The following is a 15489-nucleotide window of genomic DNA, read 5'->3' on the forward strand; positions in this document are numbered from 1 at the left end:
GAGCAGCAGCCGCGCAAGCATCCCGCCCCTGTCTGAGGAGCAACAGCTACACGAGCAGCCCACCCATGACTGAGGAGTGGCAGCCCCGTGCAGCCCGCCCCAGTCTGAGGAGCAGCAGCTGCATGAGAAGACTGCCCACGTCCGAGGACCAGCAGCCCTGTGCAGTCCACCCCAGTCTGAGGAGCAGCAGCCTCACAAGCAGAGCACCCACGTCCAAGGAGCAGCAGCCCTGCGCAACCTACCCCAGTCTGAGGAGCAGCAGCCACACGCAGCCCACACCCATCCGACGAGCAGCAGCTGGGTGAGTGGCCCACCCAAAACCGAGGAGCAGCAGCCGCACATGCTGCTCACTCATGTCTGAGGAGCAGCAGCCACACAAGCAGCTCGTCCCCCATCTGAGGAGCAGCAGCAGCACGAGCAGCCTGCCTACAACTGAGGAGTGGCAGCCCCGTGCAGCCCGCCCCAGTCTGAGGAGCAGCAGCTGCACGAGCAGAACTCCCACATCCGAGGAGCAGCAGCCCTGCACAGCCTGCCCCACCACAAGGAGCAGCAGCCACACACAGCCCGCACCCATCCAACGAGCAGCAGCCGGGTGAGTGGCCTGCCCCCATCTGAGGAGCAGCAGCCACACATGCAGCCTGTCCCCCGTCCAAGGAGCAGCAGCCTCATGAGCAGCACACCCCATCCGAGGAGCAGCAGCCATGCGCAGCCAGCCCCCATCCAAAGAGCAGCATCTATGTGAGCAGTCCTACCCCATCCAAGGAGCAGCAACCACGCAAGCAGCCCAGCCCCATCTGAGGAGCAGCAGCCTCATGAGCAGCCCACCCCCATCCAAGGAGCAGCAGCTGTGCGAGCAGCCTCGCCCCATCAGCCAGAGGAGCCACCACTGCTGCGAACAGCATCCACCAGAAGAGCCACTGCCAACTGAGAAGCAGCTGCTGCCATGACCACCCGAGGAGCAACCACAGCCCAAGGAGCCATTGCCACCCAAGGAGCAGCCCCTGCATGATTCGATGTCTAGATCCCTTGGTGAGAAAAAAATGGGTAGACAAAGAAACTCCCAAAGGAAAGAAAAGGAAGAATCACCAGAAAAGCAGCTAAGTGAAACAGAGGCATGCAATATGTCAGAAAAAGAATTCAGAATAAGGGTCATACAGTTCATAAACCAGATGGATGAAAAAACTCAACAACTTATATAAGAATCAAGAAGAAATGAAGAGTGATATAGCTGCAATAGAAAACACCATGGAAAGTTTCAACAGTAGACTAGGAGAAGCAGAGGACCGAATTAGTGAATTAAAAGACAGGGAAGCAAAACACACCCAACTGAACTGCAATTGGAGAAAAAAATTAAAAGACAGGAGAAGAGTCTAAGGGAGCTATGGGACAACATAAAACAAAGCAATATATGAATAATAGGGGTACCAGAACAACAGGAAGAGAAACAAGGGTTAGAAAATCTATTTGAAGAAATAATGTCAGGCCCTAGCTGGTTTGGCTCACTGGATAGAGCGTCGGGCTGAGGACTGAAGGGCCCAGGTTCGATTCCGGTCAAGGGCATGTACCTTGGTTGCAGGCACATCCCCAGTAGAGGGTGTGCAGGAGGCAGCTGATCGATGCTTCTCTCTCATCGATGTTTCTAACTCTCTATCCCTTTTCCTTCCTCTCTGTAAAAAATCAATAAAGTAAAATTTTAAAAAATGTCTTGCCTAATTCTTAAACATTCCAACTAGTAATTTCCATGGTATGAAATGAGTTTCACAAAAAAGATACACTTTTTCTAACTCTCTAGCCCTCTCCCTTCCTCTCTGTAAAAAATCAATAAAACATATTTTTTTAAAAAAAAAAAGAAATAATGTCAGAAAACATCCCTGATGTGGGGAAGAAAAAAGTCACACAAGCACAGAGTCCCAAACAAGATGAACCGGAAAAGACCCACACCAAGACACATCATAATTACGATGGCAAATGTTCAGGACAAATAGAGAATCTTAAAGGCTGCAAGAGGGAGACAGAAAGTTACATACAAGGGATCTCCCATTAGATTATCAAATGATTTCTCAACAGAAACACATCAGGTCAGAAAAGAATGGAAGGAAATTTACAAAGTGATGCAAAGCAAGGGACTGAATCCAAGAATACTCTATCCAGCAAGGCTATCATTCAAAATTGAAGGGGAAATAAAGAGCTTCACAGACAAAAGAAAGACTAAGGGAGTTTATCACTACGAAGTCAGCAATGCAAGAAATGCTAAAGGCACTGGTGTAAAAAGAAGAAATAAAAAGATAAGAAGGAGCACAGGCACAAAAAATAAAAATGGCTACAAAGAAGTACCAATCAAAAATAACTTTAAATGGCCCTAGCTGGTTTGGCTCAGTGGATGGAGCGTCGGCCTGTGGACTGAAGGGTCCCAGATCCAATTCCGGTCGGGGGGATGTACCTTGGTTACAAGCACATCCCCAGTGGGGGGGGGGGGGGGGATGGGTGCAGGAGGCAGCTGATCGATGTTTCTCTCTCATTGATGTTTCTAACTTTCTGTCCCTCTCCCTTCCTCTCTGTAAAAAATCAATAAAATACATATTTTTTAAAGTGAAAAGTTTTAAAAAAATAACTTTAAATGTAAACAGACTAAATGCTCCAATCAAAAGACATCGAGTGGCTGAATGGATTAAAAAAACATGACCCATATATATTCTGTCTATAAGAGACCCACCTCAAAACAAGGGACTCACACAGACTGAAAGTGAAGGGATAAAAAAATATCTTTTAGGCAAATGGAAATTTTAAAAAAGCTGGGGTGAGCAATACTTATATCTGACAAAATAGACCTCAAAGTGAAGGTCATAACAAGAGATAAGGAAGGCCACTTCATAATACTAAAGGGATCGATACAACAAGAGGATATAACCCTGATAAACATATATGCACCCAATGCAGGAGCACCCAAATACATAAAAAAAAAAACACTCCTGAAGATATCATGGGAGAGATTGACAACAATACAATCATAGTAAGGGACTTTAATACACCACTGACATCACTGGATAAATCCTCTAGACAAAAAAAATCAGCAAAGAAATAGCAATTCTAAATGACTCACTAGATCAGATGGACTTAATTGACATCTTCAGAACATTTCACCCCAAAGCCACGGAATATATGTTCTTCTCAAGTGCACATGGAACATTTTCAAAAATAGACCACATATTGGGTCACAAGCAAAGTCTCTCCAAATTCAAGAAGATTGAAATCATATCAAGCATCTTCTCAGACCACAATGGCATGGTATTAGAAATAAACTACAATAAAAACAATCCAAAAAATTCAAACACTTGGAAGCTGAATAGCATGCTATTAAACAATGATTGGGTTACCAAAGAGATCAAAGAAGAAATTAAAAACATCCTGGAAACTAATGACAATAAAAAAAAAACACAACAATCCAAAATCTTTGGGATACAATGAAAGCAGTCCTGAGAGGGAAGTTTATAGCTCTACAGGCCTACCTCAAAAAACCAAGAAAAAATAGTAGTAAATCATCTAACTCTACAACTCAAAGAATTAGAAAGAGAGCAATAAGAAGAGCCCAGAGTGAGCAGAAGGAAGGAGATAATAAAGATCAGAGCAGAAATAAATGACATAGAGACCAAAAAAAACAATACAAAAGATTAATGAAACCAAGAGTTGGTTCTTTGAAAGGATGAACAAGATTAATGAACCTTTAGCCAGGCTCACCAAGAAGCAAAGAGAGAGGACCCAAATAAACAAAATCAGAAATGAAAGAGGCAAAATAACAATAGACCCCACAGAAATACAAAAGATTGTTAAAAAATACTATGAACAACTCTATTACAACAAACTAGACAAGCTAGAGGAAATGGACATACTCCTAGAAAAATACAACCTTCCAAAACTTAATCAGGAAGAATCTAAAAATCTCAATAGGCCAATAACTATGGAAGAAATGGAAGCAGTCATCAAAAAGCTTCCAGCAAACAAAAGCCCAGGACCAGACGGCTTCACAGGGGAGTTTTACCAAACATTCCAGGAAGAACTAAAACCTATCCTCCTCAGACTATGTCAAAAGATCCAAGAGGAAGGGACACTTCCAAGCTCATTCTATGAAGCCAGCATCACCTTAATACCAAAACCAGGTAAAGACAACACAATGAAAGAGAATTACAGGCCAATATCCCTCATGAACATAGATGCCAAAATCCTCAACAAAATCTTAGCAAATCGGATCCAGCAGTACATCAGAAAGATCATACACCATGACCAAGTTGGATTTATCCCAGGGATGCAAGGATGGTACAATATCCGCAAATCAATAAACGTGATACATCACATAAACAAAGTGAGAGATAAAAATCACATAGTCATATCAACTGATGCAGAAAAAGCATTTGACAAAATCCAGCACCCTTTCTTGATAAAACCTTTCAGCAAAGTGGGAATAGAAGGATCATACCTCAACATAATAAAAGCCATGTATGACAAACCCACAGCCAACATCATACTCAATGGGCAAAAACTAAAACCATTTCCCCTAAGAACAGGAACAAGACAGGGATGCCCATTCTCATCACTCCTGTTCGACATAGTACTGGAAGTATTAGCCATTGCGATCAGACAAGAAGAAGAAATAAAAGGCATCCAGATTGGAAAAGAAGAAGTAAAACTGTCCTTATTCGCAGATGACATGATATTGTACAAAAAAACCCTAAAGACTCCATCAAAAAACTATTAGACTTAATAAATGAATTCAGCAATGTAGCAGAATACAAAATTAATGCCAAGAAAACTATGGCATTTCTTTACACCAATAGTGAACTAAAAAGAGAGACTAAAAAAGCAATCCCATTTATCATCACACCAAAAAAATTAAGATATCTAGGAATAAACTTAACTAAGTAGGTAAAAGACCAGTACGTGGAAAACTATAGGACACTGAAAGAAGAGATAGAGGAAGACCTAAACAGATGGAAGAACATACTGTGTTCATGGATTGGTAGAATCAACATCATTAAAATGCCCCTACTACCCAAAGCAATCTATAGATTCAATGCACTACCCATTAAAATACCAATGACATATTTCACAGACCTAGAACGAACTCTCCAAAAATTCATCTTGAATTTTAAAAAAAAAAAAAGACCCCAAATAGCTGCAGCAATCCTGTAAAAGAAGAACAAAGTAGGTGGGATCTCAATACCAGATATCAAGCTGTATTACAAAGCCACTGTTCTCAAAACAGCCTGGTATTGGCGCAAGAACAGACATATAGATCAATGGAGTGGAATAGAGAACCCAGAAATCGACCCAAACTACTATGCTCAATTAATATTTGACAAACGAAGCAAGAACATACAATAGAGTCAAGACAGTCTCTTCAATAAATGGTGTTGGGAAAATTGGACAGATACACACAAAAAAATGAAACTAGACCACCAACTCACACCATACACAAAAATAAACTCTAAATGGATAAAGGACTTAAACATAAGACGGGAAACCATAAAAATATTAGAGGAATCCACAGGCAGCAAAATCTCAGACATATGCTGAAGCAATTTCTTCACTGATACTGCTCCTAGGGCAGTGATGGCGAACCTTTTGAGCTCGGCGTGTCAGCATTTTGAAAAACCCTAACTTAACTCTGGTGCTATGTCACATATAGAAATTTTTTGATACTTGCAACTATAGTAAAACAAAGACTTATATTTTTGATATTTATTTTATATATTTAAATGCCACTTAACAAAGAAAAATCAACAAAAAAAATGAGTTCGCGTGTCACCTCTGACACATGTGTCATAGGTTCGCCATCAATGTCCTAGGGCAATGGAAACTAAAGAGAAAATAAACAAATGGGACTACATCAAAATAAAAAGCTTTTGCACAGCAAAGGAAACCATCAACAACACAACAAGAAAGCCTACTACATGGGAGAACATATTTGCCAATGTTATCGCCGTTAAGGGTTTAATCTCCAACATTTACAGGGAACTCATACAACTTAACAAAAGGAAGGTAAACAACCCAATCAAAAAATGGACAATGGACCCAAATAGATACTTTTCAAAAGAAGACATAAGGAAGGCCAAGAGACATATAAAAACATGCTCAAAGTCACTAATCATCTGCGAGATACAAATCAAAACAACAATGCGGTACCATCTCACACCTGTCAGAATGGCCATCATCAGCAAATCAGCAAACGACAAGTGCTGGCGAGGGTGAGGAGAAAAAGGAACCCTGGTGCACTGCTGGTGGGAATGCAGACTGGTGCAGCCACTGTGGAGAACAGTATGGAGTTTCCTCAAAAAACTAAATGGAACTCCCATTTGACCCAGTGTTCCCACTTCTAGGAATATATCCCAAGAAATGAGAAATACCAATCAGAAAGGATATATGCATCCCTATGTTCATAGCAGCACAATTTACCATAGCTAAGATTTAGAAACAGCCTAAGTGCCCATCAGCAGATGAGTGGATTAGAAAACTGTGGTACATCTACACAATGGAATACTAAGCTTCAGTAAAAAAGAAGGAATTCTTATCATTTGCAACAGCATGGATGGAACTGGAGAGCATTATGCTAAGTGAAATAAGCCAGTCAGAGAAAGATAAATATCACATGATCTCACTCATTTATGGAATATAATGAACAACATAAACTGATGAACAAAAACAGATCCAGTGACAAAGAAGCATCAATCAAACCATCAAACTTCAGAGAGAAGGTAGGGGAGGGTGGGGGTAAGGAGGAGAGATCAACTAAAGGACTTGTATGCATGCATATAAGCCTAACCAATGAATTCAGACAACAGGGGGGATGAGAGCATGAGTGGGGGGGGGGGGAGCAATGGGGGTATAAGGACACATATGTAATACTTTAATCAATAAAGAACAAATAAATAAATAAATAAATGTGAGTTGCTATCACTTCCATTCACTGAAACAACACTGTTCTGAATACATCTTGCAAATAGATTTTTAAAAATATCTTTATAAAATATATGCTTAACACATTATGACATGTATTGGAGTAATCATTTCCATTCATTAAAATAGCACTGTTGCAAGTAGCTTTTACGAAACATTTAATGAAATGTGTTCTTAAACTGTTCCTCTGGAGCTCCCTCTTTTGCCGCTTTCTGTGACGTCACTCCTATGTCCTAAAACTATAGCTAGATCTTTTGCTATTGCTATGATAAATGTTGAGGGTCACATAAAATTGTCTATTTTACTTAGCAAAACTAAACAATCAAAGGTCATAATAGTACTTAAGCTAGCAAACTCAACTGACTAGAAAGTGTATCTTATGACACTTTCAAAAGCCAAAAGAAGTTAATAGATTTTGGTACAATTTGTTCTATTCCATATAGGAAAGCCATGTACCGATTTGTGATGTCTGTCAATCCCTCCATTTTCCTTAAATGCAGTTGCTATTCTCTGTTGAAACTTCCAGATTTCCTTGGACAAGAATAAATAGCTGTAAAGTTTATGAAGCACGTGTATGTAACTCTCAGCAATGTGTAGCCAAAGGGCCCGACCGCTCTTCGCGCGGGAAACAAGATTCAGCCCTGCTAGAGCCAAAGGTCCCCTGGTCCTGATTTTCCTGCTGACCCCTGACCCGCCAAGGCAGAGGCCTTCAACCCCTCGTCCATCCCCAAAGCCTCCAAAACCGGGCTGCAGGAGAATTCGGGCACTCTCCACATGTCAACCACCCTGACCACAGAACAGTGGGCTGGTCGGAGGTGCAGGTCCACCGCCCACCCTGGGTGGCCAGGCCTCCGGACTCCTAGCCCTGGCCCCGCAAGCCCTCTGACCTCGCGTGTCTCCGGCAGTGAAAAGGGGGCGGAATGAGAAGTCGCGGGACCGGGGCGGGGGGAGGAGGGGTGCGCAGGTGTGGGAGCAACGTGGACGAGGGGCTGAACCAAGGGGGACGGGCGAGCATCATGCGGGTAAGGGCAGGAGTGGGGGCGATGGGGGCCTAGGACCCGCGGCGGGTGTGGGATGTAGACGTTCAGCTCTGCCTGGGTGGAAGCAGGGAGAGCACCAGGCACCTCCGACCTCGTTATTGGACTGTGGGGACAGTGCCAGCAAACCCCAAGAGAGGAAGCCGAGATCCTGAGCGGGGCGGGGCAGGCGGAGCCGAGCTTGCAAACCTAGATAGAAGAGGGTCCTCAGCAAGGTGGGGCGTGGCGAGGGCGTGGCGAGGGCGTGGCGGGGCAGTGAAAACTCTGGAGAAATAGCCCGCCCTGAATTAGGCGGGGGCGGGGCGAAGGAAGAGGCGGAGCTGACAGTGGTACGATCCCTTGTGGGGGTCAGGGGCCGGGGCAAAGGAGGCGACCGCTTCAGCACCACGGACAGCAGCCGGGCAGCGCTGTCCGAGCTCCCAGTTCTTTCCTGGTTTGGGGAGAAAGAAAATTCTTTTCAGCCTGTGGAGGTGGAGAAGGGTGTCCTGTTGAGGCTGAGACGCTGGACTCACCAGCTAGGGCAGCAGCTGTCCTCACTGCCGACGACGGGACCCTGAGGAGGCATGAGAGGGGGTAGCTGCTACCTGAGGGTCCCGTGAGGTCCAGGGAAGCCTGCAAGCTAGAGAGTCTGGAAAGCCTGCAGGTGGACCCGAGGTGTGACGCTGTGGACTGGAGGCGAAATGTGTCCACCGCAGGCAGTGTTCCACTTGGCAATAAGAACAGACGCAGACCTTTATTCCTGCAAGTTCTTTCTAAGTAGGCAGATCAATAAATGCCTCTAAAACAGATTTAAAATATGCCCCTATTAGTATCACCATAGTCTAAAAAGAAAACCAGGCCACCAAATAGCATATGACCACTTTATGGTTCTCTCTACTTGTACTACTTTTCCTTCTTGAATGGCAACTTAATCTGTTTTTTAAGTCATAAGTTTAAAAAAATGTTGTATTGCCCATTTTGTGCATTATTTATCAGTAAAAAAAATATTTTAAGGCCTTACCTTTTGGAATTTTTTGCAGGTTTTTTATAGCTTCCCACTGTCATCCAAGTTAAGAAAGGAGAAAATCTGCAGGATTATGTTGTCAGGCATGCGAACTAACAAATCAAATTTCCCCCGACACAGATTCAAAGAATAATTCAGTACTTCTGCCCTAAACACTTTCTGCATCTGCCCTAAATATCAGAGAGAGTGAGAGAGGTTATGACAGGCCAACTCAATCCCACCCACTCTCAAAAAAAGCCACTTGGTTTAAAAAGCACTTATGCTTCTTCATGAAGGATATACCTATCATTATAATAAAGCAGTTTTTCTGCTGAAAAGATGGTCATCATTAAGAAATCCTAGCTTGCTTAAGTGAAACAATAGAATCTCACATTTATGAAATTCTTTACAATTTGCCTGACAATAGCTCTTTGAAAAGACAGTTTTTTATCATCTGTGAACATTCATTCATTCATCAAATTTTCACCAAATTTTGTGCGGCTAGTACTACTCTAGGCCTCAAGCATACAGTGTGAGCAAAGCAGACCCATCCCTGGCTTCACAGGGCTCAAACCCTTCCTCTCACATAAAAGGAATGAGAACCCCTAAAAGGTTATGATCTTCTTCAAACCCTCCAACTCACAAATGGCAGAACCAGATCCTCTCCATCAGGAATTCTTCACCTGAAATCCACGTTAGGGGCTGTGGTGACATTGTTGTTCTGATCATCCATGGGCTCCCTAAATTAGTATCACCGTATTGTCAATAGGTATATCATACATTTTTCTCTGGAACAATCTATATTAACTTATCAGATTCAAAGAATAATTCAGTACTTCTGCCCCAAACACTTTCTGCATCTGCCCTAAATATCAGAGAGAGTGAGAGAGGTTATGACAGGCCAACTCAATCCCACCCACTCTCAAAAAAAGCCACTTGGTTTAAAAAGAACCTATGCTTCTTCATGAAGGATATACCTATCATTATAATAAAGCAGTTTTTCTTCTTAGGCTCTGCTCACTTATTTTCAATAATTTTTCATTCTGTTCCTTAGCTTGATAATTTCCATTGATCTGTCAGTAATCCCACACTGAAATAAGGTGTGGACAGAAAATGCAGTTATTTTTATTTTATCAATCACCTTCTCACCAAGTACACTGATCTGTTTAGAAGGAATAAAATTTGGGAATAAACATTTGGGATCCCTTGCCCCTGGCAACAGAAGGCCAAAGCTCAACCAATGAGGAGTGCCTGCCCATGCCCCTGATGCAGAGGTGATGTGATGGGTGATTGATTCAGGGCTATTTTCTACAGCAGCAAGCAGTGAGGGTGATAATGGCACCCAACAGATGTTAAAACTTGTATAAGCTAAGTAGCTAAAATAACATGATGCTGGGGCAGGAAGAGAAACAGATCAATGACATACAAGAGAAATATCTCCAAATAAGAATATACAACAGAATAAAAACCACATTTCAATTAATTGGGGAAAAGACAGATGATGCAATAAATGGTTTTGGGCAATTGGCCTAGCCCCGTGGTAGGCAAACTGTGGCTCGAGAGCCACATGCGGCTCTTTGGCCCCTTGAGTGTGGCTCTTCCACGAAATACCGACTTCTGCGCATGGGCCACGAAGTTTCAATCGCACTGTACATGCGGCGCCCGCGCGTGGTATTTTGTGGAAGAGCCACATTCAAGGGGCCAAAGAGCCGCATGTGGCTCACAAGCCGCAGTTTGCTGACCACTGGCCTAGGACATTACTGTACACTACTGTAGACTTTATAAACACTGTACACTTAGGCTACACTAAATTTAAAAAATAACATAAGACTAAATCAAGCACAAGAGAAATTATGCAATCAAGGGACACAGGAAACACAAGATGTAGATGTAGGAGGCTGCTGCCTGTGTAACATGACATACTGTTTCACAGCAAACTTATTTTTTCTATAAGTAGAAACAGTATATTCTAAAATAAAGATAAAAAGCATAGTATAATAAATACAGAAAGCAGTAACATGGCTGCTTATTATCATTATTAAGCATTATGTACTATACACAATTGTATTGCTATACTGTTATAGACTGGTAGTGCAGTAGGCTTGTTTACACCAGTGTCAGGACTAACACGTGAGTAATGTGTTGTGCTATGATGTCATGACAGCTATGGTGTAACTAGGTAATGGAAATTTTTTAGCTCCATTGTAAACTTATGGGACCACCATTATATATGTGGTCCATTGTTGACTGAAATGTTGTGATGTGGTGCATGACTATAGTCCCATTAACCAGTTTTCTGTAACTTAGCAAAGTTATTTCAGGCTGCCTTTGCCAACTATATAGTAAACTGCTGTTCACCAAATTTTTCTTTGAAATAGTGCATTTTTACCCATTCTGCACTTGCAAGCTGATTAACTCTGAAAGGTATTCATTGTTTTTGGCTTTCTAGAAATCATTCTCTGATCTCAAGCCCACACCCCTATTTTTCATCTCTAATCTTATTCCTATTATGCCCTCCAATTCAATTTATGAAGCAGGTACTATCATCTCAGGTGTGTTAGAGACAAACCATTTAATGTGCCAAAGGCCAACAGACCTGTAAGTGAATGATGTCTTACTCAAGTCTTGTTTCAAATCACTGGTTCTTTCTGCCATCTGTTCACTTACCCACAAGCCTTAAATGCCACCCTTACTCCAGCTAACTACATAAAGCAATAATATATGGCAGTTTAGACTCCTTAAAAACAAAAATTTGTGATTCATCATTTGGATAGATACATAGTCTCATGGTTCCTTCTGCTGGCTTTGAATTCTGTCTCGTGTGAATTCCACCGCTCACTGTTTGGAGTGGAAGAGACTGGGTGAGAAGAGTGGAGGCTGTCATCTTCCCACCAAGCTGGGAGCCCTGGGTAGGCCAGTTCCCACCTCTGTGCTTCTCTTCCACCAAAGGAACACAGCTTCACAAGTAACAGGAAGCTCCATAAGTGAAATGTGGGCAGAATTTTCCACTGGTAATAAACATGATTTTTTTGATCAAGCAACCGCCAATTAGCGCCCAAAGAGACCACTTACAGAGTCCAGAGGCCCTGAGCCAGGCTTCTACTTTGCAAAGCAGAGTTGGATGAAGATGAGTACTGGCTGTATCTGAGATGCGTCAAGATGGTAAAAATTCTATTCACCAGAGTCCTCTCAGAGAGAGAATTCCATGTGGTAGAAGGACTATTTGATAGGAATGCTTGGTGGGGGTAAGGTTCCCCCAGGGCTTCCTGCAGGACCAGTGGTTGATGGCTAAACAATCTCTGCCTTCTGAGAGTTGTTCTGAGACTAAAGCTGAATTGCTTAGGACAGCAGAGAGCACCTGTGTCCTCCTCCAACTGGCACTGAACCTTTTCTGAATGAATGTTGAGCAAATATTTAAAGACTATCAGCTTGAAGGGGAACAAACCTATTAACTGCATTTGGCACCCACATGACTCAGTCTGGCTTCATTTCAACCCTCTTCCCGCCCGAGTGTAAAGAGGTCATGATTTAAAACTGAACTCATTTGGCCTCTTTTCTGTTCATATAAATATTGAGTTTTATAACTAAAAATGCAATATAACAGGATCTTCCTGCTTCAGTTACAAATGTGACTCAATGTGGTTACAATGTGCACAATCACGTTTTCTTTACCACTTTTTAAAAATAACAGCTCCATGAAGTAGATGTCATATTATTTTTTTAAAGACCAAAAAAACTGAAGTGAAGAGTTAAGGTGCCCCCTTACTTAAAGGCAGGTCTCCTTCCCACACGGGGAGTTTCTCTTACCACAGCACAGGTGAGCTGTGGCCGAGATTGAGCACCTAACGATATGGTCTATAACCATGGTTCTCAACCTTGGCTGTGTTTGGAAGCATGTGAGACTCTAGAAAACACCTGGGTCTGTGTCTGGTACCTAAAAAGATTTCACTGATCTGGGGTGGGGCCCAAGAACCAGTTTTTAAAATCTCTAAGTGATTCCAAGGTAGCGCCAGGTTTGAAAACTACTGCTCGGTAACATTGAGACCATGGGGAAATGCTGGGTAGCAAAGAATGTGCCATCCTCTCCTCATTCAGCAAATATTTGAGTGACTCCTATATTCCAGGATTAAGGCATGCAGGTTTCTACATTCAGAGAGGGAGAGGCACTCCATTAAAAGTGAGTAACACAGTGCTAGGTGTCTGAGTGCCTTGCCCAGACTAGACGGCAGCAAGTCTGGATGAGGAAGTGGTGCCTCAGCTGTTTTAACCAGGACCTGTGGTCTTCTTCCTGTGGTGACAGCAGGAAGGGTGCATGGAAAATTAGAAATGACTTTTTGCTCTCTGGAGCTCCAACCCCAGGGCAGAGTCCACCATGGATATTTCAAACTGGCTATTCATAACCCAGATGTTTGATAGTATGAAATTCCCAAAGACCCTAACTCACTGCCAAGAAGAGGTAAGCCATAAAACCCTGAACTTTCAATATGGACTTATTTTCCCTGCTAGAGGTCAAAGTTCTTGCAACGGCATCTAACATTTACTAAGCACATTCCATGTATCAAGTACTTTACTAAGTGCTCTGAGTACTTTATGCTGTCTTAGGCTGCAGGTCCTACAAGTCCACCCCATTTTGCAGAGGAGGATAATAGCACGCCCAAGTTCAACTTCACAACCCCCTCCCCCCCATCCCCACTAAGCAACGGAGGCAGGTATGTCTGACTTCACAGCCCAAGCTCTCAACCACTGTGCTTGTTATTCCCAGCACAAGAGGAAGTGTGTGCTTATCAAGCATTAAAGCTGTAACATCCAAGAAAGCATGTACTTACCTTTGTCAGTGCCTTACCTCAGTTTTGGTGATGACCAGGTGGCAGAAGTCCTTGCTTGGAGAGGGAGCCTGGCTTCCAATCTCATGCAGATCGCTGGGCACGAGAGAAGTCATGGGCTCCTCCTGCAGTTCCAGTATCCAACAACCACAAACAGCATCCAAGACCTGGCCAGTTTCTATGCTCACTGCCCCTGCTTTTTTTCACCTGCAAGAGCAGGTAACCTTCACTCTTGGGGCAGCCTGCCTGAAGCACAGAGCCCTCTTACCCCTCTCCCCCTTTCACAGGAACAAACAAAACTGTTTGGAAGAGGTTTGGCTTTGCACTGTCACTATACATTGGCCATGCATCAAGGAATTCATCTGGCCAGTGTCAAGTTCCTGGCTGCCTTTCACTTGCATGTGTGTGAAAAACCCAAACACTCATGTACTCAACTAGTATTTATTGAGTGCCTACAATGTACCAGGCACTGGGGAGTCAGTAGAGCCTGTCACTTCCCACCTGCTTCACCCTGGCCAGCTGGTGAACTTTCAGTGGTCATTCATCAGAGCCAGTTCTGCCTGGCAGAAAAGAAAGAGCTCCACTCTCTCTAAAAAAGGCCCTGCTCCCTCCTACAAGGTGGGCTTATGAATGGCCCTCAGGCCATGGTTGGGCATCCAGTTTTCTTGCTGAAGTAGAAAGCCTCAGCCTCATACTCTAGATGAGACATGTTGTTTTCTATATGCCTTATCCTATATAATAAAGGGTGATATGCAAATTGACCCTAATGGCAGAACGACCGGTGCTATGACACGCACTGACCACCAGGGGGCAGACGCTCAATGCAGGAGCTGCCCCCTGGTGGTCAGTGCGCTTCCACAGTGGGAGTGCCACTCAGCCAGAAGCCAGCTGATGGCGGCCAGCGCAGCGGTGGTAGCGGGAACCTGTCCTGCCTCCGCGGCAGCATTAAAAATGTCTGACTAAAGGCTTAGGCCTGCTCCCCAGAGAGCGGGCCTAAGCCAGCAAGTGGACATCCCCTGAGGGCTCCCAGGCTGCCAGAGGGATGTTTGACTGCCAGCTTAGGCTCAATCCCCCAGGGAGCAGGCCCAAGCCGTCCGTTGGACATCCCCTGAGGGGTCCCGGACTGCAAGAGGGCACAGGCTGGGCTGAGAGCCCCCCACCACACACACACAAGTGCACAAATTTTAATGCACTGGGCCTCTAGTACCATATAAAGCATATAGATGTTTATCTTTTTGTTCCACATTTCTTGTATTTTTTCTTTGGTGTTTAGTTGATTTTGTAGTGAAATGTTTAAATTCCTTTACTTCCTTTTGAGTACACTGTATAGCAATTTTCTTTGTGGTTACCATAAAGATTAACATCCTAAAGTTATAATATTCAAATCTGCATTTATAGCAATTTAACTTCAATAACATACAAAATCTCTGCTCCTTTACAGCTGTTCCAACCCCTTTAGATTTTTGATGTCACAAAATTACATCTTTAGTAGTATACATTGTGTGCCCCAAAATACAAACTAATAATTTTTAAAATGTATTAGTTTCCTAAATTATATAGAAAACAAGATTTGAAGTTACAGTAATGTTAGTTTTACACAATAATTTTCTTTAAATGTATTTAGTCTCTTAAATCATGTAGAAAAGAAAGTAGAAACCATTGTTACAGTATTAGCTGTTATAATTGCCCATACACTTAT

This window comes from Myotis yumanensis, unplaced genomic scaffold (assembly GCF_028538775.1).
Source record: "Myotis yumanensis isolate MYYU_CA2020_CCGP unplaced genomic scaffold, mMyoYum1.0.hap1 SCAF_3, whole genome shotgun sequence".
NCBI lineage: Eukaryota > Metazoa > Chordata > Mammalia > Chiroptera > Vespertilionidae > Myotis > Myotis yumanensis.